The 27228-nt window shown below is 40.6% G+C and overlaps 1 protein-coding gene across 2 annotated transcripts in view; it reads right to left on the bottom strand.

Moving 5' to 3' along the window:
• Positions 1–27228, bottom strand: part of RUSC2 (RUN and SH3 domain containing 2) — a 56674-nt gene that overhangs the window by 27748 nt on the left and 1698 nt on the right. Inside the window, exon 2 of one of the 2 annotated variants that reach the window (XM_047767859.1) lies at positions 9720–9868. The exons of the other annotated variant lie outside the window; for it this stretch is intronic. The gene's annotated coding sequence lies outside the window, so the exon portion shown is untranslated. The remainder of the gene's footprint in view (positions 1–9719; positions 9869–27228) is intronic. 2 annotated transcript variants of the gene reach the window in all.

The raw sequence follows: 27228 nt of genomic DNA, 5'->3' as shown, positions 1-27228 counted from the left end.
TTTAAAGCCTCTGTAACTGGATGGGGGTGGGGGTTAGGTGGTGAAAACTCAAATGTACTAGAAAGCGAAGGGATCACTGCCATATCAATTCAAGGACTCCAGACAACTCCTTCCTTTTTTTTTTTTTCCAATACCAAAATTCTTAAAAGAATGGGCTATGTTAATTCTACTTTCTCCTTAACCATTTCTAAAAAATCAGAAGTCTGTCTTCTTTTAATTAATTCTTGAAATGTCTGAAACAAGTCTATTTTTTTTTTTTTTTTGCTTTTTAGGGCTGCATCTGCAGCATATAGAAGTTCCCAGGCTAGGGGTCGAATCCAAGCTACAGCTGCCAGCCTACACCACAGCCACAGTAACTCGGGATGTGAGCCGAGTCTGTGACCTATACCACAGCTCACGGCAACTCCTGATCCTTAAGCCACTAAGTGAGGCCAGCGATTGAACCTGCATCCTCATGGGTCCTAGCTGGGTTCATTAACCAATGAGCCATGAAGGGAACTCCAGCAATTCTAATTTTTAAACTCATAATACATTAAATTGCCTGACACTTAGCCATCCTCTCCTACTGAAACTCTCCTTTCCCTTCGGCTTCCATAACAACAACCCTAGATCATTCTTTCTTCACTGTTTAATATAACAATACCTGGCTTATATTTAAGTGTAGATTTACAGCAGGGCTCAGATCGGAAGTCTTTGCAACCTGAGAAGTGTTTAGCTCCTTCCATTATGTTGTTTATTTCCAAATCTTACACTCTTCCTAAACTTCCAGAATCAATTTTTCAATAGCCTATTAGGTATTTCTCATTATTACCTCAAATTCAACACATCTAAAACCAAATTAATTTCTCTATTTCAAATCAGCTTTCTATCACCATTAACACAAAATTGAAAATATAAGAATCATCTGCATTCTCCCTTCATGCTCAAACAGCAAGTCATGCTGAATCCTCCTTCCAATGTTTTAGGCACTGATCTAAAAATTTATTGTGCTTTTGCTACATTCCAACTATTATGCTAAGCACTTAATTAACTCATTTAATTGCTATAACCACTCTATTTTATGGATAAGTATTTTTGTATTATAGATAAGTATTACTATCTCTATTTTATGTTTGTTTTTTGTCTTTTTTGCCTTTTCTTGAGCCGCTTCCACGGCATATGGAGGTTCCCAGGCTAAGGGTCTGATCGGAGCTGTAGCCACCAGCCTACGCCACAGACACAGCAACTCGGGATCCGAGCCAAGTCTGTGACCCAGTCAGAGCTCACGGCAACGCCAGAGCCTTAACCCACGATCAAGGCCAGGGTTTGAACCCGCAACCTCATGGTTCCTAGTCAGATTCGTCAACCACGGCGCCACGACGGGTTGACAAGTTATAAATTCCTATAACTTGTTATCAAAAGCAGCATTTTAATAAATGCTTTATTATCTCTATTTTATAGATAAAAAATCTGAGGCCCAGAGGTATTGAATAAACTTCCTAAGGTAACTCAGTCAGTGAGGTCTGATCTGGGAGTCAGACACAGAACTGCTTGATTCTAAAGTCAGTGTTCCTACCCACTTGTTACACTGCCTTTCAACTTCCCATCCCTACTCCTATCGTCCTACTTCAGACCTGTATCACTGCTCCTCTGAATTATTACATAGTCTTTTAACCAGTTTTCTTGCTTTCATCCTGGCTCTTTCCTCTCAACTATCCTAATACTGATACAAGACTAATCTCCCCAAAGTACTACCTTCAGTATGTCACCTTATTACTAAAAAGCCTTCATTGACTCCCAAATGCCTATAGTAGGATAGTCCAAATTCCTTAATATGGTATTCAAAGTTCCTTCCTTCCTACTTATCCAACCATGATCCATCACATGTTGAATTGATTCTGAATTCTGAGTTTTGGCTCATTCCACTAGGAATATCTGAGTATCTCTGTGCTTTCCCTAGTTTCCTTGACTTTTTATTATTATTATTATTATTATTATTATTTTTTTAGGGATCTACCACATATGGAAGCTTTTCTTTACCATGAACATCTTCTGAAGTTTTTCAATACCAATCGTCTGTGCAACTCATTTGTTACCAAGTCTTGGCCGTTTTATTTATTTTTAATTAAATAATTGATTGATTAATTAATCTTTTTAGGGCTGCACCCATGGCATATGCAGGTTCTTAGGCTAGGGGTTGAATCAGAACTGTAGCTGCTGGCCTACGCCATAGCCACAGCAACTTGGGATCCGAGCGGCATCTGCAACCTACACCACAGCTCAGGCCAACGCTGGATCCTTAACCCACTGAGCAAGGTCAAGGATTGAACCTTCGTTCAATTTTCTACTGTATAGCAAAGTGACCCAGTCACATATACATATACCTTTTTTTTTTTTTTTTTTTTAGGACTGCACCTGCATCATATGGAGGTTCCTAGGCTAGGGGTTGAACAGGAGCTGTAGCTGCTAGCTTACACCATAGCCACAGCAACGCCAGATCCAAGCCTCATCTGCAACCTATACCACAGCTCACAGCAATGCGGGATCCTTAACCCACTGACAGAGGCCAGGGATTGAACCTGAGTCCTCATGGACACTAGTCCGATTCGTTTCTGCTGAGCCACGATGGGAACTCCCACACATACATTCTTTTTCTCACATTATCCTCCATCGCAAGTGACTAGATATAGTTCCCAGTGCTATACAGCAGGATCTCACTGCTTATCCGTTCCAAATGCAATAGTTTGCATCTATTAACCCCAGACTCCCAGTCCATCCCACTCCCTCCCCCTCCCCCTTGGCAACCACAAGTCTGTTCTCCAAGTCCATGAGTTTCTTTTCTGTGGAAAGGTTCATTTGTGCCATATATTAGATCCCAGATATAAGTGATATCATATGGTATTTGTCTTTCTCTTTCTGACTTACTTCACTTAGTATGAGAGTCTCTAGTTCCATCCATGTTGCTGCAAATGGCATTATTTTGTTCTTTTTTATGGCTGAGTAGTATATGCTATTTCTTTATATCCTCAGCTCCCTGATCTACTTTACAAAACCACAATGATGTTCACTGCAGTCTTATTTGCAACAGCAAAAATCTGAAAACATTCTAAATATTCAATAGAAAAATGGCTAATTAAATGGTGGTCTAACCATGCAATGGAATATAATGGAACCATAAGAATTATGTTTATAATGAAAGTACTTAAAAAGACCTTAAGCAAACAACACAAAAGTAGTATATCAAATTGTACAGAAAGACTTCTGTTTCTGCATTATGGTGAACAAGATATTAAGAGAGTCCCTTCCACTACAAAAAAACTACATCCTGTATAACATATACTTTTCGGTTTTTTGCTTTTCAGGGCAGCACCTGTAGTGTATGGAAGTTCCCAGGCTAGGGGTGGAACTGGAGCTGCAACTGCTGACCTACAACACAGCCACTCGGGATCTGAGCCTCGTCTGCAATCTACATCATAGCTCACAGCAATGCTAGTTCTTTAACCAACTGAGCAAGCAAGGCCAGGGATCGAATATGCATCATCATGGATACTAGCTGGGTTCATAATCTGCTGAACCACAATGGAAACTGCGACATAGACTTTTTAAAGCATTTCAAGGCTCACAGTAAATAGGAAAAATCTCCAAGGCTACTTCCCCCACCACCCAAAAGGGGAAAAATCATGAGATGTGGCATAAGCAAGGAGGAGGACAAGAATTTCCCAAAGCATTTCCATTCTGGTCAGAATGATAAGCCTTGGACCACTATAAAGCTAAACCCAAGACTCCCACATTAGTCTGAGACCCCTGAAGTAAATTCAAATAATCCAGGGTTGGCTGTTCCTCCCAACTTTTGGAGGAAAAGATCTCCAACTAAAGTTGATAGGATTCTCAAAATTAAAGTGCAAGCAAAAAGTAGTTTTATGAAAGATTACAAATGTATATGTAAACAAGATATCATGAAGAATAAAAGAAAACAATAAATAGATTTAAACTGCAAATATTAAGAACTTCAAATATTAAGAATGTCAGATACAGATTACAAATCAGCTATGTGTGAAATGTTTTAAAGGATAAAATCTCAAAGATAAGCAATTAGCAAGAGATTACGAGAGAGATCTGGGGGTGGTGAATTTAAAACATATAAGACTATAATCACTAGCTACTGAGCATTCTTATGCCTGGACCAGGCTATTTTATAGGGAGTCACTAGGTGAAAAAGAGGATGTGGAGGCTAAGGGGAGATGCATAATATCTCCTGCTATAGATGTGAATAGTAGCCTACTCAAAACAGTGTGTGAAATTGCTCTATAAATTTTATAAGTTTTATAGAAATGTAATGCATTGTTGTATTTCTTTAAAAATTCCAGCATCCACAGATAACTTTTGCTTGAATCAGTTATTTACTGTGAGTTGAAAATGATGATTTTCTATTATTCTTTCTACATTTATTAGCTGGCATTCTAATATAGGAATGATTTCCCTTTTCCTTCCTATTTATTTTTTTGGTATCAGTACAGATTTTTGGCTTATCCTTTTTTTAATTCAATGGATCACAATCTACTGTTGATGTTATTGATTTTGATGTTCATTGTCTCAGATTCGGCACTATTTGGCTTTCTTTCCATTGTGAATATCTTTATTGCTATGTATAAACTTTTAAAAATTAACTATTTATTTTGGAGTAATTTTTAGAAAAGTCGCAAAGATAGTTGCGAGTGTTCCTTATGTCCTCCAACCAGTACCCCTAATGCTACCATCTTACATAATAATGGAGCATTTGTCAAAACAAATCAACACTGAGTATATTACTATTACCTAAACTTAAAGACTACATGGACTTTGCCAATTTTCCCACTAATGTTATTTTTCTATTACTTGACTTTTTAAAAACTAATTATATATTTATAAAACATAAATTGATTAAGAACAAAATAAAACCAATCTCCCCTCCTTCAAAAGATATGTAGATATATACTGGAGGCTACAGAAAAATATGCATGTTTTAAGTGTAGCTTAGAAGAGAAAAAGAACTGCATTTCCCATAATCAAGGCATTGAATTGTTTTGGAAACAACTCAGGCAGGTAATTTTTGGCAAAAGTAAGCAGTAGTAAAAAATAGTTAAGACTATGTGATCTTGGCATATATCTGTCCCTAGATTTTCCCAATAACCACTCTGTTCACCTTTCACCTTTGGAAATCGGCAGGAAGTCCTTTTGCTTGTGTTGACCTAACCAGGTATTGTCTACATCCAAAACAACTTCTTTGGGCCATGTTTCACCTCAGATTGCATGACTGATTCTCAGTAGGAAAGGTCAGAGTGCTCAAATCATAACGAATAAAAATAAACTATGATTGGGAGTTCCACTTGTGGCTCAGATAACAAACCCGACTAGGATCCATGAGGATGTGGGTTCAACCCTGGCCTCGCTAAGTGGATTAAGAATCCGCTGTTGCCTCGAGCTGTGGTGTAGATCACAGATGCAGCCTGGATCTTGCATCGCTGTGGCTGCAGCATAGGCTGGCAGCTGTAGCTCCAATTTGGCCCCTAGCTTGGGAGCATCCACACGCCTCAGGTGCGGCCCTAAAATGCAACAAACAAAAACCCCCCTAAGATTTACTACATGTACCGATTGGATGTAGAAGCAGCCTGATACCATTAATCAGTATCATCTCAGTAGTCAGTCAGTAAATCAATCAATCAAATAATCAAGCCAGAAGTATCCACTGAATACACACTTCTATTGTGTATAAAGCATTGTGCTAGATATTTAGGGGTACGAGCCTAACTTGAGGGGCTCATAATTTTGTTTAAGTCATTGCCAACATGCCTCTGGAGAGGGCTAGCACAGCAAGAAATATGTTTCAGGATGTGAGATAAAGGTTAGAGTAGTGGTTTCAAACTTTTTCAGTTCCAATACATAAAACAGAGCTACTCTGGTTGAAGTAGGGGAGGCCTAAAGCCTCATACATTCCAACTCCCTCTCTCCACTGTGAGGGCCCCCAAAGACACTTATTTAACTGATAGAAATCATCTTTCTCATGGCTCTCAAATCAAATATGTTTGGATAATGATGTCAATTAACTGCATTAACAGCAGACTTCAGAGCATGGAAATGAACTTTCTACATGAATTCAGAAAAATCAGTTTGTATAATTACCCTCCATGCCTGCCAAGGTTCTATGTCTTTATAGGTCATGACATTTAGGGGAGACTGAATTTGCTACAAGACAAGTAAGTACTTGTCTCTCAAATGCGTGAGAGGTGCAGACAGAATTTGGAGACTGAAGCATTGGTGGTAATAGTCATCCCGTAGGTGTGTGGGCTGAGTTGCAAGGAGAATAAACAGGCTGTTAGTGCCTGAGAGCACCTGGCTATGGCATCAGGCATCTGATTCCACACATGGAATAGGAGCCAACATTCGGGAGCACATTTATCTTTCCTCTGTGTAGCTGCTCCTAGCTAAGGAGGCCACTATTCTGAACTGCTATTCGGTTATTTTGGACTCCAAGTAAGCTCCAGCCAGCATGCTGGGAGTGTGTTGGAAGAGGCCCACCCTGAAAGGCTGTCCCAGACACACCCAGTTGCTTCCTTATCAGGCCTCCCTAACTAGAGTCTTCTTTCAAAGCACAGAACTTGCTTTGCTTTTGTCTTCTCAAATATGTTACAGAAAGATTCAGCTAAAAGTCCACACCCCAAAGTCACACATACTCTAGGAGAGGCCTAGCTATGAAACAGAATGGACTCTTTACCTAGGACCATCTGGTGTGGGTTTATCTTCTTTTTTTTTTTTTTGTCTTTTTGCTATTTCTTTGGGCCAATCTCTCGGCATATGGAGTTCCCAGGCTAGGGGTTGAATCGGAGCTGTAGCCACCAGCCTACGCCAGAGCCACAGCAACACGGGATCCGAGCCGCGTCTGCGACCTACACCACAGCTCACGGCAACGCCAGATCGTTAACCCACTGAGCAAGGGCAGGGACCGAACCCGCAACCTCATGGTTCCTAGTCGGATTCGTTAACCACTGCGCCATGACGGGAACTCCGGTTTATCTTCTTTTTCCCAAGATTATCTTCTCCCTTATGAACTGGAAGTGTGCAAGCGCCTTTAATGTCACCCAAATCACAAACAAAACATCTATAGGTGGAGCCCCAACAAGTTCTAAGCCTTTTATTTCTCAGGCTCAGCTGTGCCTAAAGCCCCCAAGGCCCCAAATCATTAAATGGAGATTGCAGCACTAGGATTATACCCAGGAAAAGAATAAGTTAGCAGCCACTGACCCTCACTGAGCTGTAAAGGGTTGCTTTCCTTTATTCCATAAAAATATGATAATAATAAACTCAGCTTTGTCCCAAGGTCTCCTTCTGATTAAAAGGGATTGTACCTAGAAAAATATTCTCTTTCAAGTGTAAACCTTCCTCCATTAGATCAATCATTTGTTTCCTTCCTTAGTTCAACTCATAGCACCTGTTCAAAGGCAGAGGCTAAATCAGATGACTTCCTAAGGTCCTTTATGGCTCTAATTATAAACTAAGTCAAATTAAAACCTTGGACCCAAGAGAAGGTTCCTAACAGTGTGCTAAACAATGTCCTCCTCACCCTCCCCCTTCCAACATAAATACACAGAAACACACACACACACTCTCTCTCTCTCTCTCTTATACTTCCAGTGCCTGGCTTCTAACTGCTGTAGTTAGAAGTCCCTAAAGATTGAGAATTTGCTATAAACCCTACCTCTTTTGAGGATTAGGTTAGGAAGAGAGAGAAGAACTCTAGAGAATTAGGAAAGATTTAGTTCCTACCTTGAAACACTGACTTCTTCAGATGAGGGGATGGAGGATGCAGCAGTGGATAAAGGGATGGAGAGATAAAGTCCCTAATGCTAGGTGTAGGTGAGTAGTGAGTAGCAAGGAGCAGGAAACAGTATATCTGGGTGGGTGCTGAAAAGTTCAGCGTGGGCTGCTCTGCTTGGAGGATAGCTCTCAAGGGTATATTTGCAGAAGCAAGTCAGCTGGGACAAAAAAAAAAAAAGGCCCCTATGCGTCTCCTTGACTATTCAGTGTGGTCAACCCTTTGCTCTTCCTTTGGCTGCTCCTTTTGGCTCCTAGGCTCCAGAAAGCAAGGCCAGAGTGTTTTCTGCTTCCCCTCCCCCAAGGCAGTGGACTGAGGCATGCTGGTAAGCTGCTATCCAATCAGACTGTCAAAAGCTGTAAATAAAAGGCCGCATATGCACAGTGAAGTAGGCTATGAGAAGAATCTAGATTGTATTACCACAGCCAGTTGTGGAGACAGGGTGGGGGAGGAAGAAGAAAGAGGAGAGGGACGCCTAGTTGCCCTTCAAGGAAATATTATCTTTTAAGCACACGCCTCCTAAGCATGACTGCTAGAAACCATCAAAGTCTTGCTCCCCAGGAACTAGGTTCTAGTCTGGCCCTAGTCTCAGCAGAGGGGTCATAGTCCCTGAGACTCCTCAGCCAAGTCAAAAGCCTTTTCCAGGATGTGACACATTTTCCAATAGACTTTAGATGAGTCCAGCTCAAGGTGCTTGGTAAGAGCACTGAGACTGCCTCACTAGTGGGTGGCAGCAAAGACCATTTCTGTGTGCCAGATACTGTATTTGCTTTGGTTATAAGACTAAAGTGAGGGAGTTCCTGTTGCGGCGCAGCAGAAAAGAATCCATAGTATCCGTGAGGATGTGGGTTTGATCCCTGGCCTCGTTCACTGGGTTAAGGATTCAGCGTTGCTGTGAGCTGTGGTACAGATCATAGACACAGCTTGGACCCTGCGTTGCTATGGCTGTGGTGTATGTAGGTCAGCGGCTACAGGTCCAATTTGACCCCTAGCCTGGGAATTTACATATGCCATGGGTTCGGCCCTAAAAAGCAAAAAAAAAAAAAAAAAACTAAAGTGAGAGTAAACTGATATTTACTTAAACAATTTTCTTTTTTGTCTTTTTAGGGCTGTACCTGTGGCAAATGGAGGTTCCCAGGCTAGGGGTCTAATCGGAGGTACAGCTGCTGGCCTATGCCACAGTCACAGGAACACCAGATCCGAGCCATGTCTACAACCTACACCACAGCTCATGGCAACACCAGATCCTTAACCCAATGAGCAAGGCCAGGGATCAAACCCAAAACCTCATGGTTCTTAGTCGGATTCATTTCCGCTGAGCCAAGAAGGGAACTCCAACTTAAACAAAAACTTTTTCAAAGCAGATAGCTGGAGTCTTGCCTGGGCGCTGAATATTTAGGATCCTAGGTTCTATAATGATTCAGAGTATAGAATTTTGGTGCTGAGGATCTGGATTCACATCTGACCAGGCTACTTGCTGGCTGTAAACTTTAGGAAGTTACTCAACTTCACTAAACTTCAGCTTCCTCATTTGTAACACTGTCATGATATTTTCCCTCAAAAGGTTTGATGGAGAATAAGATATTGTATGTAAGTGTCTGGTACAAGGTAAGTGCTCAGTCATGGTCACTATTATTACATCTTTGTCAGATGACCAATGGAGCCCTTTCCCAATTTCCCAGAAAACCTATAGGCTCCAGGTCCAGGGAACTGGCAGGCAAAACCTCTTAAAAGGGCCAAAGGTACTAGAAAGAGTCATGTTCCTTTTTCCCCTCCTCTGCACTAGGACCGAATCACTAATCCTGTGCCCATAATACTCTGGACTGGCAGGGTGGCCCTGGGAGGCTAAGATGCTCTCAAACCAAAGATACTAATCCATCTCTAGTATTACCTGTTGTGGGGCATGCTCCCAGAGTGATGGTGCTTCTTCAGGGCCCCAGATCAGATTCCAGTAGATGTAAGAAAGAAACGGTCTGATCCCAAGCTGGCAGGATAGGTTTGTCCAGGCTGTCGTCTGCCCATCACAGCTGCCTGTGAGGCCTACGGGTTAATAATAGTAACTCTGATGCCAATGGATTAAGACAGCACTGTAGGAGGTGTTTATTTTTACACTCTGGCGTCAGCATCAAGTTCTACTGGTTACTGCCCAAATCTAGGGCAGCTTCCTGCTATAGGAGTAGCCTTAGGCTTCTCCAGGATGCTAAGCTGGATTCTGGAGGAAATAAGCTTTGTTGAAAACAGTTCAGTACTGACAGGGACAGGGAAGGGGAAAAGAAACAAACAGAGCTGTCGTATGTCCAGCTGTCTGGTCCCAAATCTCTGGTACCAGGTGGACCTCAATTGAGAGCTGTTGTTCACAACATTCTCGTAACTCAGGTAGGCCCTGGACAAGAAACCTAATACATCATTTGGAAGGCGTGTGCGCACGCACGCACGCACGCACGCACACACACACACAAATTGGCTGCACTGAAATGATCTGAAAAAAAATCAAAGAAAGACTGTTACTCAACTAAGCAGAAGCTCAGCCTTGTCAATGACAAGTCCCAAATTAGTGCTGTGAGTGCTGACCTTGTGAGAAAAAGAAAATAATCCATCTGAGAGGGTTTTATGGGATATTTGAAAAAAAAGGCTGGTTAGGCTGATCCTTATTTGATTTGCACAGAATTTTTAGTAGGTATACCAAATACCTTAAAAATTTATTTGGCCAGAGCTTCTTTCCTAGTAATGACCCAATAGTATAGAAACAGCAAAAAACAAGCTCTCACCTGGCCAGTAGTCAGCGCCCAGAAAAATCTTTCCTGAAGGCCTCTTTCTCCCCCAGGGCCATGAGGTTGGGGTCCCAGGGACCTTACACTTTGACCACAGTGTCTAGTACTCTGGATATCATACTCATGTCCTAAAAGGCAGCTCCTAACACAGATTTCATCCTGTCCCATCAGGCAGACAGGGACATGAGGAGGCTAGCAGCTGGAGAGCTGATGTAAATAGATGTAGACTGGCCTACTGAGGGGTCATGCAGACTGCTGTGGAATGACAAAAATGTACCACACACCAGGTAGGAATGCTGAAGTGCAAAGAAAGCGGCCAAGCAGCCAAGCTCACAATAACAGTGATTCCATCATCTTCCTGCCTAAGGCTGACTCATAACCATCGTCAGAGACACAACATATCAACATCTTAAGGAGCAGGAAGGCAGGGTGGTGAACCACTCAATTCAGTACATTCCCCCCCCCCCCCCCCCCCCCCCCCCCCCCCGGTCATTCAAGGCTTATCTACCTGGTCATCATAACAACAATGCAGCCTCAGAAACAACCCGATTTGATGACTAGAGATATGGAGTTTGATCTTAGCTCCATCTGGAAGCGAAAGATAGTGGCAGGATGCCCAAGGATAGGAACTAGGAACACTGCTTTCATTCTTGGCTTTTTCTCTAACTTGCTGGGTCATGTGGGGGCAGGGTGCCTGTTCTCTCAAAATTCTAGGCTTTCCATTTAAAAAGGGGACTAACTGTATCCACCTCTGGTGTTGTGGCAAGAAAAAAATATCTGAAAAATTAGAAAAAAAAGTAGCAAGAAATGTAAATGCTATGAATTCTTTGGACCAAAATACTTTAGAAATATAACTGTCATTCATGCATATAGGTAGAGCGCTCTGGCCTATGAATTCTTCCTTCTAGGTCACAGTGGCATGTTGGGAAGTGAACCTGGTCTGTGCTTGGAGGTACACTTCCTTTCTTTCAGGCCTATACTCCCATTACTGGTTTGAGGAATAGTTGAAACAGTCAAGAATCTGCTTACCTAGATAAAAGGTATTAATTTCCACTAATGTGTAATAGAGAAAGCAGAAAAACGCAAGCAAAAAGAAACACCTCTACTCACCGACTTGCTCCATCTACAACCCTAATTCTCCCTTACACCTGGGCCCAGGACATTAATCTGAGGCTTGTATCCCACTGAATCAGCATTAAGCAGTAGTATTTCAAACTGGAATTAACCTAAAGGCCCACTAAAGCAACGTTAATGAAAGGATGTACTCCACTGCTCAGAACAAAGGCAATACTGTATTCTAAACCCAACACAAGGCTTCACTTTTTCTAGCCCAGCAATTGGTTAGTTTGCCAGGTTTCCAGAGCTCTTGGAAAGGAGAAATAATCTATTCTTCGTTGATGCTGACACCTCTTTTTCTGCAAGTGCCTACCCTGGGGTTTAAAACACATGTTCCCACATCCTGCAGCTTCTGATGAGCTTTCAGTAAACCCTCCTTTCAGCACACTGTGTCTGTAAACGGCCAGAGAGTAAATATTTAGGCTTTGTGGGCCATAAAGTTCTGCCACATATTCCTTGTGTTTTGATTTTTTTCCCTGTTAAACAACTCTCTAAAAATGTAAAAACCATTCTCAGCTTGTGGGCCATATAAAGTCAGCATGGGCCATAATGTGCTGATCTCTACTTTAGCCTTGAAGGTCTCTCAATTCAAGTCTACATCTCAAAATTCTGACTCTGCTGGGCCTGCCTAGAGATCCTCTTTTCACTTCTCACAGGGCTGATACACATATTTCAGAGGCAGCTCCTCTCTAAGGAGCCACGGAGGAATGTGGAGGAAGAATTCTGAGGTTATTTGTATTGGAGCTGACAGACTGGCTAATTCCTTTCATATAAAGCACTTCAAAAACATCTGTGGAATTTAGCTTTATTGCATTATCATTCTGGAGTGCAGACTGTGCCATAAACAGCCTTTATCTTTCTATTTATGCTTAATAACACTATCCCATGCCACTACCAGGCTTTTTTTTTTTTTTTTTTTTCCCCTGCTCCCAGGTTCTAAACCAACACTTGCGACTGAGGTCCCAAATCCTCTCTTCTCCATCCCTCCTACTTCTATATGTGGTATGGCCATGGACAGAAAGGAAACTATCAACACTCAGATGAGTTTGGACGCAGTAGACATGGATGAAAGGCGTTAGGGTAGGGGTGAACTCATTTTGAGCAAAGATTTAGGGCTGTGAATCTAGGCTCTATCACTAATAGTTAGTAAGGCTTTGTAAACAGGGATCAAACTACTACAGAAGCAACCCAAGAACAATGTGCAAAGGGTCAGAAATCACTGGAGTTACACCTCACCACACACCACAGACTAGAAGGAAATGAATGACTTATAGCAAAAGACTAATACTTATAACAACAATAGTTATTATTTAATTATCTATTAAGCTACCCACTGTACTAGATGTTTGCCTAATACTTTATTTCAGGGAAGAAGCAAAAGCTACAGGCACCCTTGAGGGCAAATCATATTCATTGAAAAAGCTATCAGTTATTTTGAAAGATTCAAGTTACATTCAAAGTTATAATATACTTTACAGTAGGAAGTTCCTGTGCAGTGCAGCAGGTTAAGGATCTCTAGCATTGCCACAGCTGCAGCGCAGGTTCTATCCCTGGCCCAGGAACTTCCACATGCCGCAGGTGCAGCCATAAAGAAATAAATAAAACACTTTATATTAGATTGAGAAAATTATGGAAATAAAAACAACTAAGTGGAAATTCCCTTATGGTGCAGTGGGTTAAGAGTCCAGTGTTGTCACTGTAATGGCTTGGCTTGCTGCTGTGGCACGGGTTCGATCCCTGGCCTAGGAACTTCCACATGCCACAGGCGCAGCCAAAAAGAAACCAAAAAACCCCAACTAATTAATATAAGAATAGTCTTGAAACTTGTGCCTGCCCCTTTTATGAATAATCTAGCAAAATAACCGGTCCCACCTGAAAAGGGGAGATTTTCTTGTATTTTTATCATGAATTAGCAAGCCCCCAAGTTTACAGGTGGACATAAACCTGATGGTTACCTTTATGAGAATTAAGAATAAGAGAATTAAACTACACAGGACTACAAACCAAGGAAGTGTATTATAACTGTTTATATACATTTTCTCTTTCCCCCTTGGTTGCGCATTAAGGATAGAGATAGTCTTATTCACTTCTGCAGTCATTAAACTGAGCCTAGAGCCTGGGACACAACTTAAAACATTCGGCTGAATTGAAATAAGGAGGAACTTCAACTTCACCAAACTAAAATGGAAAAATTTCTTTTTCCAGAGGAGAATCTGGTTTATTACAGCTGTGGACATATTTATACACACTTAGTTCTAGTCTTCCTTGTTGGGGTGTGGGGTACTGAGAGGATAAAGGGCTTCCCGCTGTGCAGGGTGTCTCTCCAGGTACAGCTCCTCTCCTTCCAGCTCAACACTGCACTCCCTTTACTGCCAGCAGGAGCTGCAGGATAAGAACCAGAATAGCATGTTCCAGCCAGAATGACAGATGTCCTCTCTCCGTCTTTCTTCATCTCTCCCCGCTGCACCCTATGAGTTTTCAACTCTAACCTGTTAGCTGCTTCCAATGGGACTGCTGGACATCTAGGAAAGAATGCAGGATGTGCCCAAAAAGTCCAGCACTTGCTGAGGAACAGTTTGTTTTTTCCTTAAAAGGGCAGTCCATAAAGTTACATAAGACTCGGCTCTTCTTGCTGGGAGTTTTTCCAATTCTAGCTGGAGAGATTCCTCAAGCTGTTTATAGAGTTTCAGGAAAAGGGTTTGGAATTTCCTGATTGGCTAACTGTATTAGAGCCCCTCTGGGTAGCAAAGTGGAGGTTCCAGCAGAGAAAGCAGGACCTCTGTGCTTCCACTGCCCCTCAGTTGTGGCCCCACTGTATTCCCCTGGGGACAGAAATCCATTTATGGTTAAGAATCTCAGAACAAAGACAAGCCCCAATGCCCATGGCATCAAGATTTTGGGCCTCCACCCAAAGGAAGTAGGACCTAGGGAATCTAATGGCCCAACACAGAAGAACAATAAGGTTCTGGGAAGATTTCCTTTCTTTGCAGTTCCGGTCGTGGTACACTGGAAACGAATCCGACTAGGAAACATGAAGTTGCAGGTTCAATCCCTGGCCTCGCTCAGAGGTTTAAGGATCCGGCATTGCCATGAGCTCTGGTGTAGGTTGCAGATGGGGCTCGGATCTGGCATTGTTGTGGCTGTGGCGGAGGCCAGCAGCTGTAGCTCTGATTAGACCCCTGGCCTGGGAACCTCCATATGCTGCAGGTGCAGCCCTTAAAAAAAAAAAAAAAAAAGAAAAGAAAAGAAAAAGGCAATAAAAAAGACTTCATTTCCTGTACAGAGGAATTTGTTCATGGTCCTGAGAACCTGAGATGCCATTCTTGCCCCAGTATAAAGTGTAAGATACTGTACTTTGTGAACAAAGCAGATCTGGGGCTGGACTTCATGGAGCTTACAGTTCACCTGGGGTGACTAAACAAATAACTATGACTATGCAAACTATAAAGTAGGCCTTTGGAATGTGCTACATTCAAAGTAAAGAAAGCTAATCCATAAAAACCATCTCTGTCCATAGAGGCTAGTTTAGCATATTTATTAAATCAGGGACCAGTTTATACTGAATTGGCAATCAAAGTTATCTATTTGAACCGAAAACTCTGGCCCTTAAAGGAGCCACTAGAATCTATTAATAACTTTCAGTTATGTCCCATTTCTATTACCATTCATTTTACAGAAGTTCAGTCCCTATTTACAGCATGCTTTTATTTAAGGCATAGGAACTCACTTCAGCTAACAAATTACTGTTCATTACAATGAAGAAACTGAATTCTGATTTGCTCTTTCCAGCTTCAGGCCATGCATTTTTGTTTCTTTCTGGTCAACATAAAGAGCCAAGAAAAGGCTGGCATGTAACCCTGCTCTTAAGGACTAATTCTGTAGCACTGGGCAAGTTATTTGATTCCCCTCAGGTTGAGTTTCTTCACCTGCACAATGGGGATAACTCCCTCCTCTTACAGGGTGGTGGAGGAAGTTAAAAGATATAGAAAACATCTAGAACAATGACTGGTATTTAGTGAGGGCTCAGTAAAAGGCAACTGTAATGAATGTGAATCAGGAATCTCTTCTTTGCTTGAACCTAAATTCTTCCTATTGCCTTTTTGAGACTGTACTCCCATTCAGTTTATCAATTCACAGTAGAGTATCTTGTCACTGTCAGACTCAGTGTTTTTTTCAACAGGTATACTAACTACCTCAAAATCTTTTATCTCTCATGGCTTTCTCTGTTCTTTGTCCCCCTGAAAGTTGTAAAGTGGCTCTGTCCCAGGAAACATCCCGAGGGAACACAGAGAAAAGACGATTAGAGTGAATTTGCAAGTTATCTATGAATCAAGAATTTCCCACCCAGTGAATACAGCAAAATCAGGTACTTGAGTCTCTGAATTGTTCACCTGTCAGCAGAAAACAGGGGAAGTGAGTCCTCTACATAAATTCATAGGCTGACAAGATTCTCCTTAAAAGGTTTAATTATTTCCAGACATGTACCCCAGGAGACTCAAGTCCCAGAGCTTCTGCTGTAGACAAGCCTTTCTAGTCTACTCTCTCTTCAAATTCCTACAATCAGTGCTCTAATTCCAGGCTCTCCTTTAATACCTCTTTCAAGGATTATTAATTCAATCTTTGGGCAAAGATTTCTATCAGCCAGGAACAAAGACTATTGCTAGGAATACAGTGGGTAAACAAAACAGATATCTTTTGCCCTCATGGAGTTTACAATCTAGTGAAGGAAGGCAGACAATCACACAAATAAAAATTACAAAGTGTGATAACTACCATGAAAATAGAGAGTATTAGGAGGACCTGGTTAAGACTCGATTAGTAGGTCAGAGAAGGCCTCTCTGGTCAACAGATGTTTATGTTGAGCCTTTAAAGGTGATACAAAAGGAAGTTAAACAGGTGAAAAATGGGGAACAACATTCCAGGCAGAGGGAGTGAAATGTGCGAAAGGCCCTTAGGCAGAAAAATGGTTGGTATCTTAGAAAAACTGAAAGAAAAACTGTGTCATTGAAAGCGTCCATCATATTTGGCAACTGGGAATTCAGTGGTGATCTTAACATAGACCATTTCAGGGGAGTGGTTGGTTGAAATGACTCAGGAGAGAGTGCAAAAGTGAATGGAAAATTGAGTAGAAAGGGTAGGTAGTCAATGAAGGTTGGCTGTTAGTAATGACACAGTCAATACCCAGAAAATGATGTAGCTTCAGAGGATTTATTGTCAAATTAATATTGGTTTTTATAAAATTAATATATGCACGTGGTTACAAAGTTAAATTGTACTATAAAATTTACGATGTGGGAGTTATAAGTTGTATGCGTACTTAATTATTTGTTTTATTTTATTTTTGTCTTTTTTAAGGGCCGCACCCACAGCACATGGAGGTTCCCAAGCTAGGGGCTGAATCAGAGCTTCAGCTACCAACCTATGCCACAGCCACAGCAATACCAGATCTGAGCCACATCGGTGATCTACACCACACCTCACGGCAATGCCAGATCCTTAACCCATTGAGCCAGGCCAGGGATCAAACCTGCATCCTCATGGATGCTAGTCAAATTCGTTTCTGCTAAGCCATGATGGGAACTCCTATTTCTTGACTTTTTTTGTTTTGGTCTTTTGTCATTTTAGGGCTGCACCTAAGCCACAGCCAATGCCAGATCAGAGCCGAGTCTTCAACCTACACTACAGCTCACAGCAACGGCAACACCAGATCCTTAACCCACTGAGCGAGGCCAGGGATCATACTGCACCCTCACAGACACTATGTTGTGTTCTTAACCCACTGATCCACAATGAGAACTCCTTTAAAAATTTGTATTATTACTTTTGGCTGCTCCCACAGCATGCAGAAGTTCCAGGGCCAGGGATCAAACCCATGACACAGCTGTAACCCAAACCACAGCAATGACAAAGCCTTAACCTACTGTGCCACCAGGGAACTCCATGTAAACTTTAAAAAAGAGAGAGTTAAAAAATTTCTCTATCTTCCTAATGTTCTAAATTTTCATGAGATACCCTGATGTAGGCTATTTCTACTTGTTTTGCTGAACATTCAGTGGGCCCTTTCAATTTGGCGACTCATGTTCTTCAGTTCTGGGGAATGCACTTGTATTCTTTCTTCCTTTTTTTTTTTTTTTTTTAATAACTTCCTCTCACTGATGTTGAAGGTATAGAAAAGAGAGGAATTAAATGAGGAAGCAACACCTCTGAGAAGCAGTAGTGGCTCAAAAATTTCTATATAGGTTGAACTTAGGATCAGCAAACAGATCAAAAGGGGTGTGGGGAAGTGGGGTGGCATGAGGGAATTGTCTTGAAGTTCTATTTGTATAGCAATAAGTGTTTTTACTTAGAATGTACATTTATTTGGGGTAGCTTACAAAGTATATCACTTAGGTATGATACTCTCTGTTGTAAAAAGAAAAAACCCCTCAAAACAGGAGTTCTCCTGGGGCACAGCAGGTTAAGGATCCAGTGATGTTACTGTAGTGGCTTGGGTCACTGCTATGGCATGGGTTCAATCCCTGGCCCAGAAACTTCCACTTGCTGTGGGTGCATCCCCCCAGAAAACATCAGAACACCTAAACAATAGAGGATGTGCAATCCAGTGCACCAGGAAGAGATTAGCTTCTGTTAGGAGGTGGGATACTTCCTCCTCTGCAACTAGTGAAGAAAGGATGCCTACAGACACATTTGCAGATTGGTGGTAGGAAGTAAGAACGTTCATGTTTGATGGCTTCCTTTTTCTTTGAGCTATATGAGTCAAGGTCATCAACAGACTATATGAAGAGAAAAGGAAGGGTCAGAGGTTGAGTAGGGTAGTGAAGGTATAAAATATTTGTTATAAAGAGTGGATGGGATCATTGTACAAGTATAAATGTAATAAATTCATTGAGTAATAAAAAAAAAACAACAAGCAGTTTCATGGAGTCCCTTTGTGGCTCAGCAGGTTAAGGATCCAACAGTGTCACCGCTGCAGCTTGGGTCCCTGTTGTGGCACAGGCTCGATCCCTGGCCTGAGAACTTTTGCATGCCTTGGGTGTGGCCAAAAAGAAAAAAAAAGAAAAATAACAAAACCAAAATGACTCATCGTTCCTGCCACCGGAGCTGTTCAGGAAGATTCTGGGGTTTGCAATTGCTCTCTCTGTGCCAAAGCGTTTTGTGGCATGTATATCTATATTTAAGGTGAATTACAATTAATTTATTTTCAATCTTTTTGAGATTTTTAAAATATCTTTACATCATTTGTGAAACTTTGGGATTAAAAAAAGAAAAATGAAAACCCCAAGGCTGATCTCAATTAAAAAAAAAAAAGACACATAATATAAAAACCATTAAAAAAAAAGTTAAAAAAACAAGAAAACCCAGGCTGAGAATTAAAAAAAAATAAAAATAAAAAGAGTGGATGGAGTTCCCTGGAGGCTCAGCTGGTTAAGGATCTGGCATTGAAACTGCTATGGCACAGGTTTGATCCCTGGCCCAGAAACTTCCACATGCCTTGGGCGCAGCCAAAAAAATAAGGGTGGAGGACTAACCTTGTTAGAGGAATAGACTAAGGTTGCTGACCAACAGAAGTTTGATGACGATGAATTTAAAGTGACACTACATCTACTGGACTGTACAATTTTCTCTAGCTTCTTAAGTACAGACAAAAAGTGAGAGGTTATGTTTTTCCAGAATTAGGCTCATTACAAGGTAACTATATATATATATATATATTTTTTTTTTTTTTGGTCTTTTTGCCTTTTCTAGGGCCGGTCCCCGAAGCATGTGGAGGTTCCCAGGCTAGGGTCTAATTGGACCTGTAGCTGCCAGCCTACACCACAGCCACAGTATCTGTGACCCACACCACAGCTTACAGCAACGCTGGATCCTTAACCCACTGAGCAAGGCCAGGGACAGAACCAGCAACCTCATGTTTCCTAGTCGGATTCGTTAACCACTGAGCCACAACAGGAACTCCAGGTAAGTATATTTTTAAGAGAACAATTGTAATATCAACAAAGCTTTAATGAAGTTAAGGACTACTAGTGAGGGTATTTCAACAAGTGAATACAATATGTTAAGCCATCAACCATAAAGCCTGAATAGCAACATGGATAAATGCTTATAAAATAAAGTTAATTAAAAGAAAACAGATATAGGAGTTTCCACTGTGGCTCAGCTGTAGTATCCATGAGGACATGGGTTTGATCCCAGGTCAACTACGATCCATGAGGACATGGTGGTGAAGGTCAGCAGCTGCAGCTCCGATACAAACTCTAGCCTGGGAACGTCCATGTGCCACGGGTGTGGTGCTAAAAAGACAAAAAAAAAAAAAAATCTAAACTCCCAAACAAATAAACAAAACCAAATAAAAGTAGATTAAAAAATAAAATTTATAAATAAAAGATATGAAGTAATTTTAATGCTAACAATTATATTTCTGCAAAATTATATATGCATGTGAACAGAAAGGATAGGCAGATAGGAATTATAGGTAACAAATTTCTTTTTATTATTGTTGTTTTATTTAAAAAATTTTTTTTATTTATTTGTTTATTGGCTCTTTAGGGCCACACCCAAGGCATATGGAGGTTCCTAGGCTAGGGGTCGAATTGAAGCTGTAGCCACTGGCCTATACCACAGCCATAGTAGTGCTGGATCCTAGCCTCGTCTGCGACCTACACCATAGCTCACAGCAACGCTGGATCTTTAACCCACTGAGCGGAGGCCGGGGATCAAATCCACAACCTCGTGGTTCCTAGTTGGGTTCGTTGACCGCTAAGCCACGACAGGAACTCCTATATATTTATTTTAATTTTAAAAACTTCTACTTATGTTCAAGTTCAACTCACTCATAGATCTCCTTTTTGTAAGGCTTTCTTAGCTAGTCTACTTACTAGTCATGACTGACCACTCTGTCATCTTTAAAAGTTGTTCTATAGGGCTAAAATGAAATTCATCAGGCCAGTCTATAATTTCCGCAAATGTCACTAAATTCATGGACCTTTGGTTTTGCTATTGCAAAACAAAACAAAACAAAACAAAACACCTCAGGAATGTAGCAGATTTGCTGAACCAGGCTTAAAGTCAGTTCAACCGCCAAAATTCATTCATATAGTCTACAAAAGTTAAAGTGAACTTATACTATTTGTCTGGCATTGTGCTGGGCACTAGGAAAATATAACAGAAAACAGTCTTTCATAAGTTAGGAGGAAAAGGATAGGAAAACCTTTGGCCTAAGCTTGACAATCACAAAGGGCTCCAAATTAGCCTTTTATCCTTATATACAGGTGAAGTTATAGCCATAGTCATTAAAAAAAAACTCTATTGACATATAATTCACATACAGTAAAATTTCAGTTTTTTAAAGTGTCCAGTTCAGTGTTTTTTAGAGTATTCACAGTTGTGCAACTATCACCAGTCTAATTTCACAATATTTTATCACTCCTAAAACAAACTCTTGGAGTTCCCGTCGTGGCGCAGTGGTTAACGAATTCGACTAGGAACCATGAGGTTGCGGGTTCGGTCCCTGCCCTTGCTCAGTGGGTTAACGATCCGGCGTTGCCGTGAGCTGTGGTGTAGGTCGCAGACTCGGCTCGGATCCCGCGTTGCTGTGGCTCTGGCGTAGGCCGGTGGCTCCAGCTCCGATTCGACCCCTAGCCTGGGAACCTCCATGTGCCGCAGGAGCGGCCCAAGAAATAGCAACAACAACAACAACAACAAAAAAAAGACAAAAAAAACCCCAAAAAACTCTTTTATCCATTGACCTCATTTCCTACAGTTGAAACTACTTTATTAGTTATAATAGTTTTTTGTGTCTACCTTAGCATTTTCTATACAAGATCATGTCATCTGCAAATAGTTCTACTTCCTTTCCAATGGGAGTATATTTTATTTCTTTTTCTTGTCTATTTGCTCTGGCTAGAACTTGCAATACAAGGTTGGCTAAGAACAGCCTACCTTCTCTTATTCATGATCTTAGAGGGAAAGCTTTTTTTTTTTTTGTCTTTTTGTCTTTTTGCCATTCCTAGGGCCACTTCTGCAGCATATGGAGGTTCCCAGGCTAGGGGTTGAATCGGAGCTGTAGCCACCAGCCAACGCCAGAGCCACAGCAACGCGGGATCCGAGCCGCGTCTGTGACCCACACCACAGCTCATGGCAATGCTGGATCCTTAACCCACTGAGCAAGGTCAGGGATCGAACCCACAACCTCATGGTTCCTAGTTGGATTCGTTAACCACTGTGCCATGACAGGAACTCCTAGGGAAAGCTTTTTGTTGCCACAAAACTCTGAGACATAATCAACCACTGCTTTAAGCCACTAAGTTCTGGGGTGATTGTTATATGATAATACATAAGTGAGACAAAAATATTTAAATCACTATGATTTGGGGGTATTTAAAAGGAAATAATTAGCCTTATAGAAAAACTCTAGCTATCTAGATAGAGCCTTCAGAGAATAGATTGGTCTGGATAACAAAGTTTGGTGGTATCTTTAAATAAACAGAACACAACATCCTTCAAATAAGAAAACAACATTTTGGAAGAGAAACAACTCAAGGATGAATGGGATCAGCAGTAGGTCCCCAACTCTCCCATCTTGAGTTTTTGCTTTTCCTTGGGGTCACTGAATCCTACCTATACTGACTTTAGGAATACTCTGATTTCCTTTATTTTTTTTCCTTTACCTGAACATGGATAAAAAGTAATTTTTCATTTATCCCTAAGTACACTAAAGATAAGGCTGTATTTTCTTTCTTAAAATAATTACACAAGAAAAGAAAGGATGTACAAAGTATAAAACAGATAAACAAGTTAAATATGGATTTTAGGATCCTAAGATAAACTTAAGTATAAAGTTTGGATCCTAAAATACCTAAATCTAGCCAGAAGTTGGCTGGCTAGATTCTTTTTTCCCCTCTCCATCTGGTTATCAATTTGTTGTCCTGACCACAGGACCTCACACAAGAAGCCAAAAACATAGCAGTTATTTCAGAGCTCACTATCTCATCTTCCTGGAGAAGATAAACGACTCTCTTATTAAACAAGAGTTCCAGAGAACAGATGTTTTCTTCTTCAAGTACTAAAATGAATTTTTAAAAAAATTTTAGGTATTTTGGTAAAACTTTTCCAAAATGTACTTTTACTTATACACTTTTGATTTATACACAGTATACAGGCTATAACTTAACCTCTTCTTAACGACTCACTGTTAACACTAATACACTAAGCTAAAATACAGTTCTGTTCTCAGTGCCTATTAAGGACTTTCATCCTTAACCATCAAACCAAAGCAATCATCAAACCTCTAAGACTGTGTATTAAGAGTAAATATGGTTCGCTTTTGCCATTTTTATGGAACATAGTAATGAAAGTCTTATACAGAGCAGTCAGGTAAGAAAAAGAAATGAAAGGCATCTGCACCTCTGTTGGCAGATATGATTTTATATGTAGAAAACCCTAAAGATCTGCCCTCCACCAACATTTAGAATTAATAAATGAATGGGGCAAAGTTGCAGGATACAAAATCAACATATAAAAATCAGTTGTGGGAGCTTTCTTGTGTGCTGTGGGTTGAGGATCTGGCATTGTCACTACAGCAGGCTGGGTCACTGCTGTGGCATGGGTTCAATCGCTGGCCCAGGAATTTCCATATGCCACAGATGCGGCCAAAAAAAAAAAAAAAAAAATCAGTTGTCTTTCTAGACAATAACCATCTGAAAAATAAAGTAAGAAAATAATTCCATTTACAATAACATGAAAAAAAAATATTTAGGAATAAACTTAACCAAGAAGGTAAAGGCTTGTACACTGAAAACTATACAATGTTATTGGAAGAAATGAAAGAAGATACAAATAAATGGAAAGATAGCCTGTGTTCATGGATGGTAAGACTCAACATTATCAAGATATTAATATCTGCAATATGTGACAACATAGATGGACATTATACTAAGTGAAACAGGCTAATCACAGAATGACAGATATTGCCTGATTCCACTTATATGAGGAATCTAAAATAGTTAAATTCATGAATCAAAGAATAGAATGATGATTGACTGGGGGAGAGGGGAGTGAGGAGTTGTTCAATGGCCTAAAAATTTGTTAAAAGGGTAAAGGTCATGTTAAGCATTCTTTCCACAATAATAAAAAGATGTTGGGGGAGTTCCTGTCGTAGCTCAGTGGATTAAGAACCTGACATAGTGTCTATGAGGATGCAGGTTTGATCTGTGGCGTTGCTCAGATGTGGGTTAAGGATCTGGTGTTGCTATGAGCTGCAGTGTAGGCTGCAGATGCAGCTTGCATCTAGCGCTGCTATGGTTGTGGCACAGGCCTGCAGCTATGGCTCCAATTTGACCCCCAGTCCAGGAACTTCCATATGTCTCAGGCTTGGCTGTAAAAAGAAAAAAAAGGAAAAAAAAATATGTTAACTACCAAAAGGGATCCACATTTTTATGCAGAAATAGAAAAACCACCCTAAAATTTGCATGAAATCACAAGGGATCCTGAATAGTCAAAAAAATCTTGAGTTCCTGCTGTGGTGCAAATGGATTGATGCTATCTCTGCATCACCAGGATGCAGGTTCGATCCCCAGCCTGACACAGCGGGTTAAAGGATTTGACACTGTCACACCTGCAGCATAGGCCACAACTGTGGCTTGGATCTGATCCCTGGCTCAGGAACTCCATATTCCATAGATGGCCAAAAAAGAAAAAAAAATATATTGAAAAAGCAGAACAAGGTTGTAGGATTGTGACAGTGAATTCAGCAATGATTTCCTGGCTATGACACTAAAAGCACTGGCAACAATGAAAAAATCGGTAAACTGGGTGGACCTCATGAAAATTCCCATCATGACGCAGTGGAAATGAATCCGACTAGGAACCATGAGGTTGCAGGTTTGATCCCTGGCCTCACTCAGTGGGTTAAGGATCTGATGTTGCTGTGAGCTGTGGCGTAGGTCACAGATGAGGCTCGGATCCTGAGCTGCTGTAGCACTGGTATAGGCTGGCACCAATAGCTCTGATTAGACCCCTAGCCTGGGAACCTCCATATGCCATGGGTGTGGTCCTAAAAAGGACAAAAAGACAATAAATAAATAAATAAATAAAAATAACTTTTGTGTATCAAAGGATACTATCAACAGAGTGAAAAAGTAACCCATGGAATGAGAGAATATAGTTTTAAATCATAATATCTGATAAGGGACTTCTATCCTGAATATAGAAAGAACTCTTACAATTCAACAATAGAAAGACATATAGCCCAATTAAAAAATGGGCAAAGGGAGTTCCCTTGTGGCACAGAGGGTTAAGGATCCAGTGTTTTCACTGCAGTGGCCAAGGTCACTGCTGTGGCATGGGCTCAATCGCTGGCTCAGGAACTTCCACCTGCTGTGGGTGTGATCAAAAAAGATGAAAAAAAAATGGGCAAAGGATTTCAATAGACATTTCTTTATAGAAGACATAAAAACGGTCAGCAAGCACATGAAAAAATACTAAACATCACTAATCATTAGAGAAACAGAAATTAAAACCACAATGAGATACTGCTTCACATCCATTAAGATGACTATAAATTTAAAAACAAAACAGAAAATAAGCGTTGGAAAATCTATGTAAAAACTGGAATGCTTTACATTGCTGGTAGGAATGTAAAATGGTACAGCCACTGTGAAAAATGGTATGGCAGTTCCTCAAAAAATTAAACGTAGAATTATATGATTCAGCAGTTCCATTTCTGGGTATATAGGCAAAGGAATTGAAAACAGGGATCATATTTGTACACCATTTTCCATAGCAGCTTTATTCTCAATAGCCAAAAGGTTGAAGCAACTCAAGTGTCCATCGATGGATGAATGGATAAAAAGAATGTGGAATATACATACAATGAATATTATTCAGCCTTAAAAAGGGAAGGAAATTCAGATACAAGTGACCACATGGATGTACCTTGAAGGATGTACTAGTCACAAAGAGAGAAATATTGTAAGATTTGACTTATATGAAGTACCTAGAGTAGTCAAATTCATGGAGAAAGAAAGTAGAATGGTGGTTGTCAGGGGCTGGGAGAAAAGGAAATGAGTTATTTAATGAGTATGCAGTTTCAGTTTGAGAAAATGAAAAAGTTCTGGAGAGAGGTGGTAGTGATGGCTGGACAACAATATGAATGTACTTAATGACAATGAACTGTATACTTAAGAATGGTTAAAATGATAGATTTTATGTTATATATGTTTTACCAGAACTTTTTAATAAAAGAATAAATGTGGTACAAGAGGTTCTGATGTAAGCTATAATTTTTCTTTAAAATGCACCCACACCCCACCCTCATCCCTTGAAGTCCCTCTCAGAGTAATGTTTACATCTGGCCACTCAAAATAACACGCTCATTTTGCATGACAGATTCATTTGACAGGAACTACAACATCATATGTCAATGTATGAGTGGGTGTTTTCTGGGTAACCTCAACACTGATCAATTGGACGATCACTACAGAATCTGCCCTTACCCTAACATGCAGTGAGTGAGCCATCTCAGTCAAGTGACTTTTAATAGGCTGCTCAGTCACTGTGTGTAACAGAAGAAAAGGGTGAGTTATTGTCCTAAATTTGTAGAGAGGAAAAATAGAACACACAAGCCTTCCCGTGAACTAGGGTTACCAGATTTAGCAAATAAAAATACAGGATACTCTGTTGTTTATCTTAAATTCAAATTTAACTTGGCATCCTGTATTTTATCTGGCAACAGTCTGAAGTACTGGAAATGAAGAGAAATTAAATAAAATAATCCAGAGTTTTTTGGGATTATTGAGATTTTAACAGGGACTCTAGACAGGGAAAAGTAGAAAAGCCCATTATAAACTTACTGGTTAACCAAAAACTAAACTCAAAAACTGGTCTACAGGCACGGTGTCCATGCTTAACCCAGCTCAGGAGCCCCTCTCTGCTTTCAGAAAATTCTGAAATTCCTGATCCAAGATTTACTTTATAAAGTTATAATGATAAGTCAGAGAATAGGAAAAAGAAAAAGTAAAGGATATATTAAAGCTAGAAATGGTTGAGAACATACCCAGGTTCTAGTTAGGCAGGCCTGGCCTCAAAAAGGGACCTTAAACACAGCATAAAAATCAGAGGAAACCAGATTTTGACTTTACTCAGCAGAAAACAGCGAGGATGAGTGCCTTATAGCCATACATATGAGGGACACAAGTAGCAGAACACCAGAGATCTGGTGGGATCTCCCCTCCTCTAAACCATACCACTGCTTAATTTCTGTGGAGCCTCCTAAGAAACTCCAGCCATTGCTTTTACCTACACTCTGAGCCCCAGGTACAATAATGTTACTAGTAGTCAGGCAAACTATTTCTTAGCTTATAAATTCCCACAGCTTTCCAGCCATTGTTTCAATACTCAGCAATATCATCTACTTCCCCGTGGAACCTGGGTGAAAACTGAGGTCTCAGAACCCTGTCTTAGCTTCAGCAAACTGAATTTTTTCAGATCATCCTCCTAGAAATCAACAAAAACAGG

This window comes from Phacochoerus africanus, chromosome 2 (assembly GCF_016906955.1).
Source record: "Phacochoerus africanus isolate WHEZ1 chromosome 2, ROS_Pafr_v1, whole genome shotgun sequence".
NCBI classification, from domain to species: Eukaryota; Metazoa; Chordata; class Mammalia; order Artiodactyla; family Suidae; genus Phacochoerus; species Phacochoerus africanus.
This window is presented reverse-complemented; position numbering and strand designations above follow the sequence as displayed.